The 18,527-nt window shown below is 42.0% G+C and overlaps 1 long non-coding RNA gene across 1 annotated transcript; it reads left to right on the plus strand.

Moving 5' to 3' along the window:
- The first annotated feature begins 3,602 nt into the window (after window positions 1–3,602).
- Window positions 3,603–5,557, plus strand: LOC123167083 (uncharacterized). The gene is made up of 4 exons (XR_006483784.1): window positions 3,603–3,933; window positions 4,704–4,734; window positions 5,022–5,128; window positions 5,207–5,557. It is a non-coding gene; the product is annotated as an uncharacterized lncRNA (long non-coding RNA).
- Window positions 5,558–18,527: the final 12,970 nt, after the last annotated feature.

The following is an 18,527-nucleotide window of genomic DNA, read 5'->3' on the forward strand; positions in this document are numbered from 1 at the left end:
TCAGCATTGGATGTTTGTTCTGTGGAATGTGCCAGTGTCACAATATTGACAAAAGCTACAAATAGATTATCTTAAAAATTGATTGCATAGAGTATGAGATATCACCCTGAATTTTATCTCTTGCAGGACATTTGGTATGACTTTTCGTTATCCTTATTCAGTGCACATATAAGTTATATATAATCTAAGGGATGGTCAACCTTTGAAAATTGTGAAAGTTTGACAAGCCACTTAATATTTTGATGCAAGGTGGAGGTGCGAGAAGAAAACAACGAGAAGAAGGATTGTGGGAGGAAGTGGAGTGTCATGTGGTGGCTAAGAAGAGGGAGGAGCATGAAGATGACGAGGAGATGCATTTATCTACCACATCACGAGCATGAGATATCATCACATGTAAATAGTATATGATTCATATCACACGGCCTTTCTCTTTGTAAAAACATTTTGTTAGCATATTTCTTGTTGTACATAGTTTTTTTAGCATGTGGCAACACATGGGAATCCAACTATGTGAAAATTCACTTTTGGTCCATTTTAAAACTTGCTAATTGCCTTCTTACAACTCACGATGGATCTTTGTATGAACGTCTGATCGAACATAGAGATGAAAGAACTAGGATCCCGCACGGACTCGGCGCACGCCTTGGTGGTGGATCGACACATACACAAGGGGAGGGGATTAGGGCAGAGAGCGGTGGGCATCACTCAGTTTTAAAGAAGAGGGCTCTATTAGAAAAAGAAAAGGGTGTGTCATGGGGCAGGGTTTCTGTGTTTGGCCCACGTGTTAGAAATAACATGGTGGATAATCCAGACAACCACATTTCTTCCCCACATATGGTCTGAATTTGGGGAGCCCAGACTGGGAGAAATGAGCTTCGACCTCGAGGACAAACTTAATCATTTGTTTCATTCACTTATATGCATTGCTCTGTCCTAGTACTAGCACTGCCAAACAAGAGACATAGTCCGTGAACTCTTTACGAAAGTATGGCCCGGTTTCCAAAGATCAAACCTAGCAACTAACTTAATGCTGCTCCAATAACCGAAACAAAATCTGGCTGATTTTTTTAAGCTATATCTATATCTATGTTTCTACCTACTAATAAAGCAAGGTGTGTTTCGTCAATTTTTTCATCCGTTCACCGCCGAAAAGTTTTTTTCCTATCCGAGGTGGTACTAAATTCTTATGCGTTCGTCTGCTAGAAAAAAAGGCTTTTCCAGAATTTCGTACATGGGCCGGGCGTTGTGGCCCAGCGAAGCCAGCCCACTTATTTTTCTGCCCACGCAGCTAGGAAAGTTCTATTTTCCGCACAGGGCAACAAATAGTCGGAGCTTCGCACAGGACAAGCAATAATTTGCTCGCCCATTTTTGTTTGTTTATGTATTTTACTTCTATTTTCATTCTCCTTCCCGTATTTATTTTCACTTCCAAGTTTATTTTTCTTATAGACCTTATTTCATAAATTCAAACTTCACAAAAAACCTTTGAAATTAAAAAAATTCAAATTATAGAAAATGTTCAAAATTCCAAATTTTTGTTGCTATTTTGAAAATACTCGGAACTTGAAAAAAGTTCCCTTTTTTCAAAAACTTTAATTGTTTTTGAAAATTGTTTGAGATTTCTAAAAAGAAAATGGAAATTTAAAAATGCACCAAATTCGGAAAATATCATTGTTTTAGTGCAATTTTCACAAGTCAAAATAGTGTTAAACGGCACATATTTTCAAAAAATGTTATGAATTTTCAACACATGTTCCCATTCTAAAAAAATGTTCACAAATTCAAATGATGTTCATGTTTTTATAAAAAAAGTTGGTGTTTTCAAAAAATGTTTGTGAATTTTAAAAGATGTTTCTGTTTCAAATTTTGTTCACGTTTTTCTCAAAGTGTACATAATTTTCAAAAAACTGCTCAGGATTTTAAAAATGGTTCATGTTTCCTACAATATTCAGAAACTTCACGCCTTAGAATCTCCTCGATTGAAAGGGAAAGTAGATTGAATAATTCATGGGCCTTCTGTGGTGTACGATGACGTAACAAAACTCTTAAATGCCCCCAATCAATGAATGGAAGAACAGTTGGATTGATTATTTCACACCCGGCGAAACCGAGAACCTAAATGTTCCTTTTTCACGGGCGCATAGGGTTTTGCTTGCACATATAATTCTCACTAATTTTTAAATGCATACTAATTTTTCTCCCGTTGCAACGCACGAGGTATGTGCTAGTCCTTCTTTAATGTAACGTCCCAAAGACTTCCATTTACAAGACTAGAACTAGGGCAAATTTGACAAATTTGACCTATAGACGAAATTAAATCACAGAATGAACTGTCCGTGAAACTATTTCACGCGGCTGACCCGTGGCGCCTAGCTCTCAGGCGCTGCATACTGACTCAGTAATTTTCGGATCACACAGGTATGACGCTGGCCGTGTAGCGCCTATCTGTGAGGCGTTGCACAGTGTAGTGTGGTGCCTTCGTGTCGGGCGTCACACAAAAAGGTCAGCCACGTGAAATAGTTTCAGGCACAGTTCATTTTGTGATTTGATTTCGTCCATAGATCAAATTTGTCAAATTTGCCTAAAACTAATCTGCTCTCTGGCACTTTCCTTTCCTCCTCAAATTTAGCACAATTCTTGAATTTTTTTCAACACCAATGTGGCTGAATAGAACTAATTCTTGAATTTTTTTCAACACCGGTTGAAATCACGAGGCAAAGTTTTATATATGGATTCATCAGGCAGAGTTTTGTGGATGGTTGTGCACAAGTGGGTGGGCCCTATGTCCTTTCCGATAGTGCCGTACGGGTGATGCTCAGGTCGAGCGTTGCGACACGCAGCCGCGTACGAGTCTTTTCGGCTCTTTTCCTTATTTGCTCTCTCTCCAAGAAAACTTCACAAGGAAGATAACCAATAGAATCTTTCCTAACAAGATTACCCCTGATTTGCGTGCAGATTCCTTTTGCAATTAATTATATCTTTCCAAATGCAAACACCTTAGTACGTAGGGGTACTTTCCAAAACCCAGCTGAATCTGCCTTCATTCTTCTATTAACTCAGCGGTTCCCAACGAATCTACTAGTAGTACGAATCTGCTTGTAGTCCTCCTCACGGTTGATATCTTTCCCTTATTTTTTCTACTACACCAGCGAACTCTTCTCTCCAATAGTACCACGTCCAATATGTGTTACGTTCCTTTTAGTCCAAACTATCTCTCTTTAATCGGTACTGAACCTTTTCTGTTCCTTTACTCAGCAGATGCAACAGGCAAAACAAATTGAGATGATGATGACACACGAAAGTGGACGGAAATCATGTGGCAGTGGAATATGACAACAAAGTGGAAGCTGGTGTATGTGGATGTGGCGTGAACAAAGCGTGACTAGAAATCGAAACTCTAAAAATATCTATACTACTATTAAACAATCAAATAAGAATTTTCTTATGTGTACCCCGCAATTAGACCCACAACATTACACAAACCAATCTGTACCGCACAATTAAACCCACAAATTTTAATCTAACAACCATCATTAATCTAATAGCTCTATGGGGTGCAGTTTGGAATTTCCCGTGACTGACTATACTCCATCCGCATAGGAATATTCCACGCACTGCGCCCTGACTCCGCATACAACGCTCATTCCTCTCTTTGGCTCGTGAAGTCGTGATGAAACCCTTCCTTGTCTCTCCCTCTCTCGATCTACGCCGCCAGCTCCCTTCCCTCGATCTGCACTCGGCTCTTCCACTGCGGCACAGCAAGGGAGGAAGATGGGATTGGCGGGCGAGCGGCTGCGGGGCGCGGGCGGCCTGCGGCGGGCGAGGGCCTGTCGGTCGCGGCCGCGGGCGAGGGCCTGCGGGGCGGCGAAGAGGGGATACTCCAGCGGGCTACCAGCGGCGGGAGAGGCTTAGCGCCTGCTTCTTCTCCTGAAGGTACGAACCGGCCCTTCTCCCACCTTGTATATTTGCAGCTTGTCCCGTCTTTCCTACCCAGCCGAGAGAGAGATAGATAGGATATTGAGATGGCACTCATGGCTATTTTTAATTAATTTTGTACCTCTGTGTTGTTCAAACAACTGGGCTCACACCTGACTGCCATAAGAGCAAGCTGAAAATGGTGTAATCGACTGTAATCCAGCGAGAAGCTAGGATGACTCTTCTTGCGCACGGCTGTAATCGATTTCTGCAAATATGTAGTTGCAATACTATTAGTTTACATGACCAACCAGCTTAAATCTAGCAATACTTATCCGGAATGGAATAACGTGTCCAGCCAACTTAACATATTCTTTTAATTGTACAGCTCCAACTAGAAAGCTATCTTTTGCGCGGAAATTAGTTGTAAATTAAATTAATAACCGGGAAATTGTCTCTTCTTGGAATGTTATGATAAAAATCAACAATTTTAATGATGGAGATCTGCTTCAGTTGTATGCTCTCTTGTAGCAAGGAAAGTGTGCTGGATGGTTTATCCCCTATGTGCTTGGTTATGTCTTAAGGTTCAAACGAAAGAAGTACTGAAACTCTGAAAGTCTGTTCTTTCCATGCCACCAAACTGCTAGATTGAACAACTAGCACGAGAGATTTATTGTGCAACTAATGGATAGTTTCAGTTTTTAGATCAAAAATATTTCCTACAATACTTGTTAAACTACTTCGGAGTGGAATTAATGTAGCTCTTTTGGTTCCCTTATTTTTTTCAGGATCATCGCCAACTCACTGCTGCTCATAGAGGTGAGTCAAAGGCTGTAACAATCTCTGTTATTATTTTGCTGCTCAGTTAGGAGTTCGAGAAATCATAAATTACCTGACAGATAATGCAACCAAAACACAAGAAGAGAAACATATATGGTGATGATGTCTATCATGCTTTTGCAGGTAGTAGTATGCATCCACACAATTCAAATTCATGTTCAGGAAGGATATTGACCAACTAACCATGTATTAATTGTATAGTTAAATTTGTTGTTTTACTTCTATCCGAACTGAGTTCTAACAATCAATATTTGATTCTGCTACAGACTTCCAAGGACAGTTACAACAATTCTGGAGCATGTATCGTCCTCAATCCTCCTGATTTTGCTACCGCCATTTCCATAGTATTCAAGATGTAAAACCTCGACCTGTGGTATGTGATTAATATTGGGTTCCTAAGCTTGAAATGTTTATGGCATGAATAGTACTTGATTCTATCATGTTTATGTAGTATCAATTATTTTTGCTGGAAGACTACCGTGAGGAAAATGATGTACAAGAGGAAGTCAAGGAAAGAGGTGTTGCCCTGAAGGATCTCATCGAGTGTAGGCGCGAGCGTGTGCCCGAAAGGGATGAGGCGGTGGAGGCATGGAGGGGTGTCGTTATTGTGTACACAAGACATGACTTCAGGAGACGTGCAACGCACGTGCAAGCTTACTAGTAGACACTAAAACAAGCAACTCGACACACTATGCAACCGAAAATTCAACAATGCAAAAACGAAGTGGTAATAGGGAAAAGGCTCAAACTGTCTGGGACATAGATGAACTAATCTAACTTTTTGTGGCTTTTTCGTGGACTATATGTATGAAGAACGGATGCAATCTAGACTACGAAAAACTGAAAAATCTCGTCGAGCAACCTGAAAAACCGATACCACTTGCTAGAAGCGAGGGTCTCGATCTTTCGATGAGATGATAATTATCGATATGGTGGAGATGACTTTGACGACCCGACTACAAACGTGCAACGACGTTGCGCCTTAGCAATCGATAAACCAACTCCAAGAGTTTATTGACCACACCGGAGCACGATCAACCTGACCATGAAGGTCTATTCCTGCAAGCAATCGAAGAACAAGCAAAAATATGATTAAGCAATCTAAATATTGCGAATATGGATGAATTATTGATAAAAGTGGGGTTTCATAAGAGGTCTTGGTCTGGTCGTTGGACACAAAAAAAAACACAAAGTTGCAGCGATGGCTAACTTTTAACTAAATAAAATCCAAGTCTAAATGATGCCTTAAGGGCTATATTTATAGGGAAAAGAGAGGGGATTTTTTCCACCCTTGGAAGGTGGGACTAAAACACCTCCTAAGTCGTTTCCCTATAATACGAACTCTAAAAATATATCACATGGGCATGGTCCAAAAATAAGGTAGCACAACACCAATAATAAGCTAGGAATTTATGAAAGGCCATCTTGTATATTTCATCCATCTTCTTATATGTCATCATGGTGGCTTCCAAGTTCGAAAATATCCACTAGAACCTCCGTTCTTGTTCTCTTTGCACAGGCCTTCATCTTCGTGCTTGATCATGCTCCAATGTTCATCCTTCTTGTCCGTGCTAAGCCCTTCAATTGTAAGCAACACAAATGTATCCAAGTTAGGCAGCATCACATTCTCATGAACATTAGAAACATTAGTAAGAAACAAAAGTACCTGGTAATTTAACTAGCGTGCGCGGGCTCTAGTAATTGGTCCGATAGGTATAGTAGTAGGGGTTGTGGGTGTAATTGTGGTATCCATGTCCTCATCAAGAAGCCATCTAGCTACTAGCTATGGACCCGTAGGTCTGTGGTGAACTACCCACGCATCATCGGAAGGCAGCAAGGATGATGTAGAAGCCCATTCTCCCTCCGGCAAAGTACCGAAAAGGCCTTCGGATGGGACCGCAGAAGAATAGAAGCTTGCGACAGCGCAAAAAAGTGTTTCAAGTGGCTCTCTGGTATATTGGGAATATTTGGGAATTTATAAAGGTGGAATTAGGCCATGAGGGGCCCACAAGCTCAAGGGGTGCCCCTGGGCACGCCCTATGAGCTTTTCGCTCCCTCGTGGCTCTTCTGTCTTCTCCCGAACCTTGGTGGGTCCCTTCTAGTCCAGAAAAAATTAATCCAAAGAATTTTCTCCGTTTGGACTTCATTTAATATTGATTTTTTGAAAATCCAAAAACAAGCAAAATATAGCAACTAGCACTAGGGACTAGCTTAATAGATTTGTCCCAAAAATGGTATTAAATAGCATATAATTTCATATAAAACATCCAAGATTGATACTATACTAGCATGGAACAATAAAAAATTATAGATACGTTGGAGACGTATCAAAGGTCCAAATTGTCCTTGTGAAGCTTGTTTGTAGCGGTTATTTTTGCATGCATCAAGGGGTGCAATTTGGCCTTAGGAGATGAAGAGGGCTCTGCCTGCATACGACTATAAGCACTGAAACGAGTACTTGAAGGTTTAACTATGTTAGGAAGGATTGACTTCTTGAACTCCACGTACATATCCCCCAGTTGAGTTAGAGGGATTTCTTCTTCTTCTTCGCACTGGAGTCGTCCACCCTCTTGAAATCAGCTTCTAGCTCCTCATACATAGACCACCCGTAAATATCAATATCGGCATAGATCCTTGGATTAGCAACATAATGGGAGCCATAACTCTCCCCATCCGAATCTTGCGGTGACATCCTGTCAAATCTGCTGGAAAAACAACCCGAAACAAGAACAGAGGGAAAACTCGCGATGCGATGGTCAAAACAGTGAGGAGTATATATAATATATTTTTACCGTGTAGGACAAGTATTATGGAACATAACGGGGTTGGGAAAGTCCATGGGGGAGCCACGAGCTCACACGCGTGCCCCGGGGGGGTGGGTGCGCCCACTGAGCTCGTCGCTCCCTCGGGCACTTTCCTGATGGTTTATTATTTTCCTAATTTTTATATATTCTGAAACAAACAAAAAGTACATTTATGCAACTTTTGGAGTCGGTTTACTTGTCGTATCACGTACCTACTCCTTTTAAGGGTTCTGGAGCATTCCGGAAGGTCTATTTTATGTGTTCCACTGGTGTAACAGTTTGAATAATATTAGTCTCAATATTAATGGGCGTACCTGAGATTTAATGTTTAATTCTTTGCCCATTAAAAACTCTTGGATTAGTGCCCTTGGCATTGTTGATCTTGATAGCTCTCGAGTGATAAACTTCTTTGACGATATATGGTCCTTCCGATTTAGAGAGAAGGTTACCTGGAAAGAATGTGAAACGAGAGTTGTACAATGGAACTTGATCACCTACTTTAAATTCCCATTTTTGGATTCTTTTGTCATGCCATCTTTTAACCTTTTCTTTAAGCAACTTGGCATTTTCATAAGCTTGTGTCCTCCATTCATCTAAAGAACTAATATCAAATAACCTCTTTTCACCGGCAAGTTTGAAATCATAATTGAGTTCTTTAATAGCCTAATAAGCCTAATGTTCTAACTCGAGAGGTAAATGATATGCTTTTCCATAGACCATCTTATATGGAGACATACCCATAGGGTTTTTGTAAGCAGTTCTATAAGCCCACAATGTATAATCAAGTTTCTTAGACCAATTCTTTCTGGATCTATTAATAGTCTTTTGCAATATTAACTTTATTTCTCTATTGCTCAATTCAACTTGGCCACTAGATCGAGAATGATATGGTGATGCAATTCTATGGTTGACATCATATTTAGCTAGGAGTTTAAGGAATGCACCATGAATAAAATGTGAACCACCATCAGTCATTAAATATCTAGGGACTCCAAACCTCGGAAGGATGACTTCTTTAAGCATTTTAATAGATGTGTTATGATCATCACTACTAGTTCGAATAGCTTCTACTCACTTAGTAACGTAATCAACGCAACTAAAATATGAATATACCCATTAGGGGAAGGAAAAGTTCCCATATAATCAAAACCCCAAACATCAAATGGTTCAGTGACAAGTGAATAATTCATAGGCATTTACTGACGTCTACCAGTATTACCAATTCTTTGGCATTCATCACAAGAGAGAAAAAACTCATGTGCATCCTTGAAAACAATAGGCCAATAAAAACCAGACTGTAGTACCTTATGTGCAATTCTGTCTCCAGCATGGTGCCCTCCGTATGCCTCGGAATGACACTTCCGTAGAATTTGTTCCTGTTCATGCTCAGGTACACATTGTCTAATAACACCATCTAGTCCTTCTTTATATAAATTTGGGTCACCTCAAAAGTAATGTCTTAAATCAAAGAAAAACTTTTTCTTTTGCTGGTATGTGTAACTAGCTAGTATATGTTTAGCAACAATGTAATTAGCATAGTATGCATACCAAGGACTATTACAAGAAGAAGCATTTACAACAGCTAGTTGCTCATCAGGAAAACTATCATCAATAGGCAGTGGGTCATCAAGAAAATTTTCCATCCTAGACAAATTATCTGCTACAGGATTCTCACCTAGTTTTCTGTCAACAATATACAAATCAAACTCTTGTAATAAAAGAACCCACCTAATTAGTCTAGGTTTAGCATATTTCTTTTCCATAAGATATTTAATAGCAGCATGCTGCCAAACACACTCTAAAGTAAAAATGGCTTACCCGCGGCGATCTGCTCCACTTGCTGGAGCACTTCGCGGTTGGCTCGAGCCTGGGTCTCGATCTTGGCGTGCGCTAGACGTAGCTTTTTGAGCTCCTCGCTCTTCTTCTCCTTGTCCTGAAGGGCATCGCCCTCCTCATACACGCCCTTCAGGGTATCCTCAACCTTCAGCGCCCGCGCCTGTTCCTTACAAGTAGCCTCCTTTTCGACGACTAGGTCCTTCTCAGCCTGGACGGTCGAAGCCTTCTACTGCTGGGCCTCCTGTCGAGCTTTTGAAAGCTCGGACTTGAGCCCCTCAAGCTCGGCCATAGCAGCTGTCATTCAAAGAACTCGGCATTAGCTTTATAATTCAAAAAAGCTACCTTTTCTCAAAGTAAATTTGAAAACATCTCAGATTTGTAGCTTACCTTGAGATAGCTTGATATGCTTGTTCATCAGATTGATGTCATCTTCATGCCTCTTGAGCTTATGGTTCATCTCCGCAATCTCCTCAGACATGCCGAGTCGGGACCTGCAAACAAAAAATTCTTATTTAGCCCCCGTTCCCGATACCAGTACTCCGGACACAAATTTTTCGATGCCCGCCAGAGTCTTGGGGGCTACTTATTTATCAACTTATGATCCTCTGCTTCGACCCCAAAGCCAGTTTTTTTAAAACCGGCCTTGGGCTCGGGGGCTACTCACTGGCTATGATGTCTAAGTTTTATGTTGCGATATAGGTGAAAATGCCTTCGGACAAAAGCTCGGATTTGTAAATAATTCTAAGCAGGGAGGTTAATCTTAATACAAATACAAAGAAATATACCACGAAGCTCTTGACGAGGCCCTTGAAGACCTCATGCATCCCGACCTCCGCAGACTAGAAGCCCTGCAGCGCCATGCCGATCAGCGTGCGGTGCTCTTCTTTGATGGAGGAGCCCATTAAGGCTATGTCCATCTCTTCGGTCCACCCCGCGGCAACTCGCCCTGTGGCGGGAGGCGAGGGTAGTAGAACCTCGGAATCCAACACCAAAGTGTTGGGAATGAAGGCCTCTGGCTGTGGTGTTGGCGGCAGAGTCGACCTTGGCTGGGCTGATGTCTGGCCCAGCCCTTCCTTGACGACAACGGGGATCTCTTCACCTTGGCCCTGTTTGGCCGATGTTTCAACCTCGGCCATGATGACCGATATATCGGCCCCGTGGTGTTGACTAGGGGGGGCGGACCGGATGTCGCTTCCCCAGCCCCTCGAGGGTTGCAGGAGGAATGGCGGGATCGGGTGTCCCGCTAGTGGGCGGTAGCCCGCTTGAGGTGTTGCCATTGTGGCGCTGATACATCTCCGCCGTATCTAATTTTCCTAATGCTTTTGCTCTTGGTTTGGACTCTAATTTGCATGATTTGAATGAAACTAACCTGGACTGATGTTGTTTTCAGCAGAACTACCATGGTTTTGTTTTTGTGCAGAAATAAAAGTTCTCGGATTGGAACGAAACTTTTTGAAGATTTGTTTCAGAATAAATAAAAAATATTGGGACCAAGAACCACCGGAGGGGGTGCCCTGGGTGAGCACGATACACCAGGGCGCGCCACCCCTCCAGGCACGCCCTAGTGGGTTGTGCCCACCTGGAGGCCCCCTGACCCTAATTCCGACGCTATAAAATCCTATTTTCGGAGAAAAAATAGGAGAGGAGGTTTCATTGCGCTTCCCGATACGGAGCCGCCGCCACCTCCTGTTCTACATCGAGAGGCCAGATGTGGAGCCTGTTTGGGGCTCTAGAGAGGGGAATCTTCGCTCTTCGTCATCACCAACCCTCCTTCATCACTTATTTCATGATGCTCCCCACCGGGAGTGAGTAATATCTTCATAGGCTCGCTGGTCGGTGAGGAGTTGGATGAGATTCATCATGTAATCGAGTTAGTTTTGTTAGGGCTTGATCCCTAGTATCCACTATGTTCTGAGATTGATGTTGTTATTACTTTGCCATGCTTAATGCTTGTCACTAGGGCCCGAGTGAAATGATCTCAGATCTGAACCGTTTATGTTATCACCATTATATCCATATTCTAGATCCGATCTTGCAAGTCATATTCACATGTTACGTGTTATGATCTGTAAACCCTAGGGTGACAGTAATTGGGCTACTTTCGTGTGATGACCGTAGTTTGAGGAGTTCATGTATTCACTATGTGTTAATGCTTTGTACCGGTTCTCTATTAAAAGGATGCCTTAATATCCCTTAGTTTCCTTACGGACCCCGCTGCCACGGGAGGGTAGGAGAAAATATGTCATACAAGTTCTTTTCCATAAGCACGTATGACTATTAACGTACATGCCTACATTATATTTATGAACTGGAGCTAGTTTTGTATCGCCCTTGGTTATGACTGTTATATGATGAATATCATCCAATGAATGCACCGATCCAACGCCTACGAATTTTCCACATATTGCTCTTGCTAAGTTACTATTGCCACTGTTAGTGTTATAACTGCTACTACTGTTACCATTACTATTGCTACTGTTCCTACTACCATCAAACTATCATATTACTGTGCTACTGATCACTTTGCTGCAGATATTTAATCTCTAGGTGTGATTGAATTGACAACTCAACTGCTAATACTTACAAATATTCTTTGGGTCCCCTTGTGTCAAATCTATAAATTTGGGTTAGTCCCAATATATCGAGCGAAAACCTTACCATTATGTTGTTTGAACAGTTTGTAATTTGAGTCATCAGACTCATCAGAAATGGCAGTAATGGAAGAATCATATCCTGACAGAGTTGCAGGTTCGAGAGTTTTGCTTTTAGCAAGAACCCAACTCGTTCGAGGATATTGCTCGGGAGTCCAGTAAGTTCCATCAAGATTGAGTTTCCTTTCGAAACCCAATCCTACCTTTCGAGGATTTTTGTGCAGTACTGACTTCTTGAGCACATCACACAGGGTTTGATGCCCTTTTAGGCTTCTTAATATTCCTATCTCAAGCAAGTCTTTGAGCCTGCAATTTACATCAGCAATAGCAGCATATTCCTTAGAGGAGGGGTTAGAGTTATCATTCGTAACAGCTGCAATATTCTCGATGATAGCATTGCAAGATTCAGCATGTGAATCAGCTTTGCTACGTCTAGGCATTTTAAGCATGGAGGGAACAAAATCATCAGGAAGACGAGTAGATTGCTCAGCGAAGAGAGAAGCTTTTTCTAACACCAGCTTGTCATGAGATTCTTCTAGTGACACGAGTTCTTGATTCTTGTTAAGGAGTTCATCTTGTAAACTCTCGTAGTCAACTGTAGGGGAATCATATCGATTGGTAAGATCATCAATAGTTGATGTAAAAGCATCTTGCTCTTCGATCAACTTTTGATTCTTCTCCATCTCTTCGACCAGTAATCCTTCGGTTTTCCTAAGATTTCTCTCCAGAATTTCAAGCTCATCTTGTTGAGATTTTTCCATTTTAACAAGTTTATCATAACCAATGTATTCAGAAGAATATCCATTCATGGATTTTTGGTGTTTCACTGATACCTGATCCTTAGATGATTTTTCCATGAGACAAAATGCAATTGGTTCATCATCACTTGAAGCATCATCAGCAGCATCTAAATTGAATGAGTTGTCTGATGATTCGTAGGCAATGAAGGCATCGCTCCTTCCTATCCTTCTTTGATGCTCTTCATCATCCGAATCTGAATCGGAAGTATCATCTTCAGAATGCAATCTCATTTCAGTGAATACTCTGTTCAGCTGAGATTTTCTTCATGTTGGATTCGATAGTAGCTTTGGCTTGAATGTCAATGACTGGTCTCGTCGAAGAAGGTGATGATGGAGATTCATTTTTCTTCAGGAGCTTAGTATGACGATCCATTCGAGTGAATCCATTGCAATGAAGATATTTCCATCTATTGCTTGGCCTTTCCCAACAGGGGCAATCAGCTATGATGTGACTGAAATGTTTGCACTTGAAGCACTTCATGTCTTTCGGAGGCAATCTTCTTCTTGAAGGTTCAGGCACGTCATATTCGTCATCATTTGTGAGACAGATATTTTGTCTTCTGATATCACTTAGCCTTTCTATGAGCATTTCAAGTTCTCGTAATGGTGTATTGATTTTTAATGTATTCTTCTTCTTCTTCTTGTTCGCTACCATAGTGAGAAAGAATTTCTCCTTCACCTTCTGAAGAAGAATCTTGACAAGCATTTTCAAGCTCCATCTTTTCTCCGTGAAGGGACATCAAAGTCATGACATCAACAAAATGAAGTTCTTCGTAAGCTGGTCTTTGCTTAATTTTAGCTACGATGGGGTCAAAAGTTGCGTCAAGAGTTCTTAGAAGCTTGTTGACCACATCTCTATCAGTGATATCAGTTACTCCTCGCTGATGAAGCCTTTCGACAATGTTTGTCAATCGATCAGTAAGTTCCATAGCACTTTCCTTTCGCAAACTTCTAAAACCAGTAAACGTCACGCATCATTTGAGTGTGGGGATCCGTTCTAGCAATGAACTCTTCATGAGCATTTTTTATGGTATCCCAAAGCTGCTTTGCAGTGTCAGGCTTCTGGAATCGAAGGAAAATATCTTTAGATAGACTGCAACAGATGATTTCTTTTGCTTGAGCATCCAACTGTAGATTGGCTTTATCATCGGAAGTCAGATCATTCGGTTGCTGAAAGGTGTATCCATTCTCCACAATCTTCCACAGACCATAGTTGATAGTTTGAATTCTAATTCTCATTCTTTCCTTCCAGTAGCGATAGTCATTTCCATTGAAGATAGGAAACCTTTCAGAGTGCAAGGATCTACCTGCATACGACATACTCAAAACTCCAAGGACATTAGACCTTTAATAAACAAAGATAGGGAGTACCTGCTCTGATACCAATTCTTAGGACCGAGAGTATATCGACCAGAGGGGGGTGAATGGGAGATTCAAAATTTCTTTCGAAAGTTTTGAACTAATCCCAACCACAGCAGCGGAATAATTTAAAGTATGGAATGAACTGAATTAATCTTTGTCTTCAGAAGCATATTCCTCGATGAAAGATGTAATAATAGTGCAAGCTTGGGAAATCACAGGTTTAACTACGATGAGAGTAATGCAGCAAGCAAATAGATGTAGTAGTACGAGACAAAACAGGATGCGGGAGACGAGAGATATGCAAGAAGGTTAACCAAGGTGAAATGATGATGTCTAAACAAAGTGAAGAAGATGCAATGGAATAAGATATAAGGATTAACTCATGTGAGCGACAACCAATGCATACGAGAGAGTAAATCTACGATAGATGATAATGATCAGATAAACTATCAACATAGAGCACAAATGTAAACTGCTAAAGGAATTGCAGTAAATAAAATTGAACCAATGATGCTCAATGGCAACAGAGAGAATTGGTAGACCAGTTCACCCTTCTGCCAAAGGGCTACGTCTGGTTGGAGGGGCTGTGACTTAACACGGAAGATAAGCTCTCTTCACCCTATTCTCCTTCAACTCGAAGCTGATCAGACTCCCATTGATTTCACTCGTGGTAGATCCTTGTCGGTGATCTCCAAACCTTCGGTCGACCTTCGTGAACCACAATCACTCTTGGTTGCTGAAGATCTAGCTCGGTGAGGACAACAACTCTTCAACACTCGAGCGAAAACCTATTCGTCTAGAGAGTGTGCAGCTCTCAAGAGTAATAGGTACAAGAACTCTAACTCAGAACCACTGTGATGCTAAACCATTGTCTAAGTTTGGGCTCTTGATTTTCGCTCGGTGGATCTTAACCTCAAATCACTCGGAGAGGGGTTGCTCAAATCAATCTTCTCAGAAATCTCAAGCGGAGCAACCAATGAATAATGTTGGAGCGGGGTGGCTATTTAGCTGTAGCCTTCCTTGATGGGAAATGACCAAATTGGGCATCGAGAGCACCCAATGGCTGAACGACATGAGTCCAACGGCCGGATTTGAGCACAACGGCAACATTGCTTGCAGAGCAAGTAATGCTAATTCCTCGGCTGAGATAAATCTCTTGTAGAGAAGAAGATCACAGTCTCTTGTTGGCAAGTATTTGCCAGGCAGTAGTGGTAGACGAGGACGTGATTGCGCATGCACATCTGGGCGACGGCGACCTTGGGACGAGACCCGGCACAAGAGCGGGTGTGCTCGAGGTCGAACCCGACCACCTTGTACTTCTCCTCAGCAAGCAACAACTCCATGATGTGGATGGAGTGCTCCACCCAGGCTGGGTTGTTGGTGTACACCACTGAGAGCTCTGTGAAGCTTCTATGGGTCTCCACCACGATATGCATGGTGAACTATTGCTCGTCGTCGGCAGCAGCTCGGAGCACCATTGGAGCCGCGCAGGATACCCTATAAGAATTTGTCATGGTGGGTGTGCTTCTTGCAATGGTGGGGAGCGAGCGAAAGGTTGAAGGGACACAAGGGTTAAATGGCCGCTGTAATAAATGGGGGTCGGCCGGCCTGTAATCGTGCATGCTTGACAACACCGCACCACACGGGTTTTGTTTGACCACGCGTGGCCTCGAAGAGGCGCCAAATGTATCTTCGGTGAGCTTGCCCATGCTACCGCGCAAGCTTCCCGCCCGGCTAGTTTGGCCACGCGTCGGCTAGAAGATGGGCAAACCGTGGGCGTTTATTGGCAAAAAGCTTTGTAAAAACGAAGTGTGTGGAATGACTTCGTCCATAATTACCAGTGGGTGATGAGGTCAAAGTTACACAGAAGGGTGATGATGGACACTCGAGTGCGATAACTAATTCTGCGCTCTATAGGGACACGGTTGAAGAAACCAATTGTGTGCAATAATGTCAAAGATCGCAGTCGAGTTAGCTATACAGATCGTGTGCTATGAGATCGAGAAGGTAAACAGATTCGAGAATGGTTATAAAATCTAAGTCCATTGCATATTAAGGTCAAAATAGTGCTACCAATATACGAGTCTCATATGATGCCATTTCAACGATTGTACCACAAAAGCTCGAAATATTACAAGGTTCAAATTCCAGAGTTATATGGCTCAAATTCGAAGATTACAAGGTTCAAACTGATATTAGAAATGAAATTCAGCTCATCAGCTGCAAACGCTCGTGCTGATCCGCTGAATATGGATATAAGAGGGGTTCAAACTAATATTACCACTTGTAAGGCTAGTTTCGAAACCTCATAATTTTTGCAAAGGGGTTAGCCACTGAGAAGTCATGTATGGGGTTGACACGATGACTTCCGATTAATCCGCCATCTAAAGTCCAAAATGAAATTCAGCATTTTCAGAGCCTATTCCATTCTGCCGCAGCCGCCAGCGCTGATCAACAAACCATTCATTTTTGCGAAATAAATGTAGGGCAAACCTCATTACCTTCAGCACCCTTGCTCTAACAACAAAGAACCTGACGAATATAATCTCCGTCAAGGTTCCTCGGTAAGAGTTCAAAGTAATTTTTGAGAGATGTCGATCTAGGCATTCGATGTGATTGTTATATTGTATCACATTATCCACCACAGGGCCTAATCTTATCTGCAAAAGAAGAAAACGTGTGATGTCTACTACGCAACCTTCTTCTTGTAGACTCGTGTTGGGCCTCCAAGCGCAGAGTTTTGTAGGACAGTAGCAATTTTCCCTCAAGTGGATGACCTAAGGTTTATCAATCCGTGGGAGGCGTAGGATGAAGATGGTCTCTCTCAAACAACCCTGCAACCGAATAACAAAGAGTCTCTTGTGTCCCCAACACACCCAATACAATGGTAAATTGTATAGGTGCACTAGTTCGGCGAAGAGATGGTGATACAAGCGTAATATGGATGGTAGATGTAGGTTTTTGTAATCTGAAAATATAAAAACAGCAAGGTACCTAGTAGCAAAAGTGAGTGAAAGCCGTATTGCAATGCTTGGAAACAAGGCCTAGGGCTCATACTTTCACTAGTGCAAGTTCTCTCAACAATGATAACATAATTAGATCATATAACAATCCCTCGACATGCAACAAAGAGTCACTCCAAAGTCACTAATAGCGGAGAACAAACGAAGAGATTATTGTAGGGTACGAAACCACCTCAAACTTATTCTTTTTGATCGATCTATTGGGCTATTCCTATAAGTGTCACGAATAGCCCTAGAGTTCGTACTAAAATAACACCTTAAGACACACATCAAACAAAACCCTAATGTCACCTACGTATTCCAATGACACCACAAGTATCCGCGGGTTTGATTATATGATATGCATCACACAATCTCAGATTCATCTACTCAAACCAACACAAAGAACTTCCAAGAGTGACCGAAAGTTTCTACCGGAGAGTCAAGACGAAAACGTGTGCCAACCCCTATGCATAAGTTCACAAGGTCACAAAACCCGCAAGTTGATCACCAAAACATACATCAAGTAGATCACGTGAATATCCCATTCTCACCACAGATAAACACATGCAAGACATACATCAAGTGTTCTGAAATCCTTAAAGACTCAATCCGATAAGATAACTTCAAAGGGAAAACTCAATCCATTACAAGAAGGTAGAGGGGGAGAAACATCATAAGATCCAACTATAATATCAAAGCTCGTGGTACATCAAGATCGTGCCAAATACATACCCTCAGCCCCAAGGGTGAACTACTCCCTCCTCGTCATGGAGAGTGTCGGGATGATGAAGATGGCCACCGATGATGATTCCCCCCTCCGGCAGGGTGCCGGAACAGGATCCCGATTGGTTTTTGGTGGCTACAGAGTCTTGCGGCGGCGGAACTCCTGATCCAGGTTTCTTTTCGGGGGTTTCTGTATTTATAGGAATTTTTGGCATCGGTTTCACGTCAGGGGGGGGGTCCACGAGTCAACCACAAGGATGGAGCACCCTCCCGGGGGGTAGGGCGCGCCCTCCACCCTTGTGGTTGACTCGGGACTCTTCTGGCCCAACTCTTTTGCTTCGGGGCTTCTTCTGGTCCATAAAAAATCACCATAAGTTTTCAGCTCGTTCGGACTCCGTTTGATATTCCTTTTCTGTAAAACTCAAAAACAAGGAAGAAAACAGAAATTGGCCCTAGGCTCTAGGTTAATAGATTAGCCCCAAAAATCATATAAATGCATATGAAACATCCAAGATAGATAATATAATAGCATGGAACAATCAAAAATTATAGATACGTTGGAGATGTATCAAGGATCCCCAAGCTTAATTC

This window comes from Triticum aestivum, chromosome 1D (genome assembly GCF_018294505.1).
Source record: "Triticum aestivum cultivar Chinese Spring chromosome 1D, IWGSC CS RefSeq v2.1, whole genome shotgun sequence".
NCBI classification, from domain to species: domain Eukaryota; kingdom Viridiplantae; phylum Streptophyta; class Magnoliopsida; order Poales; family Poaceae; genus Triticum; species Triticum aestivum.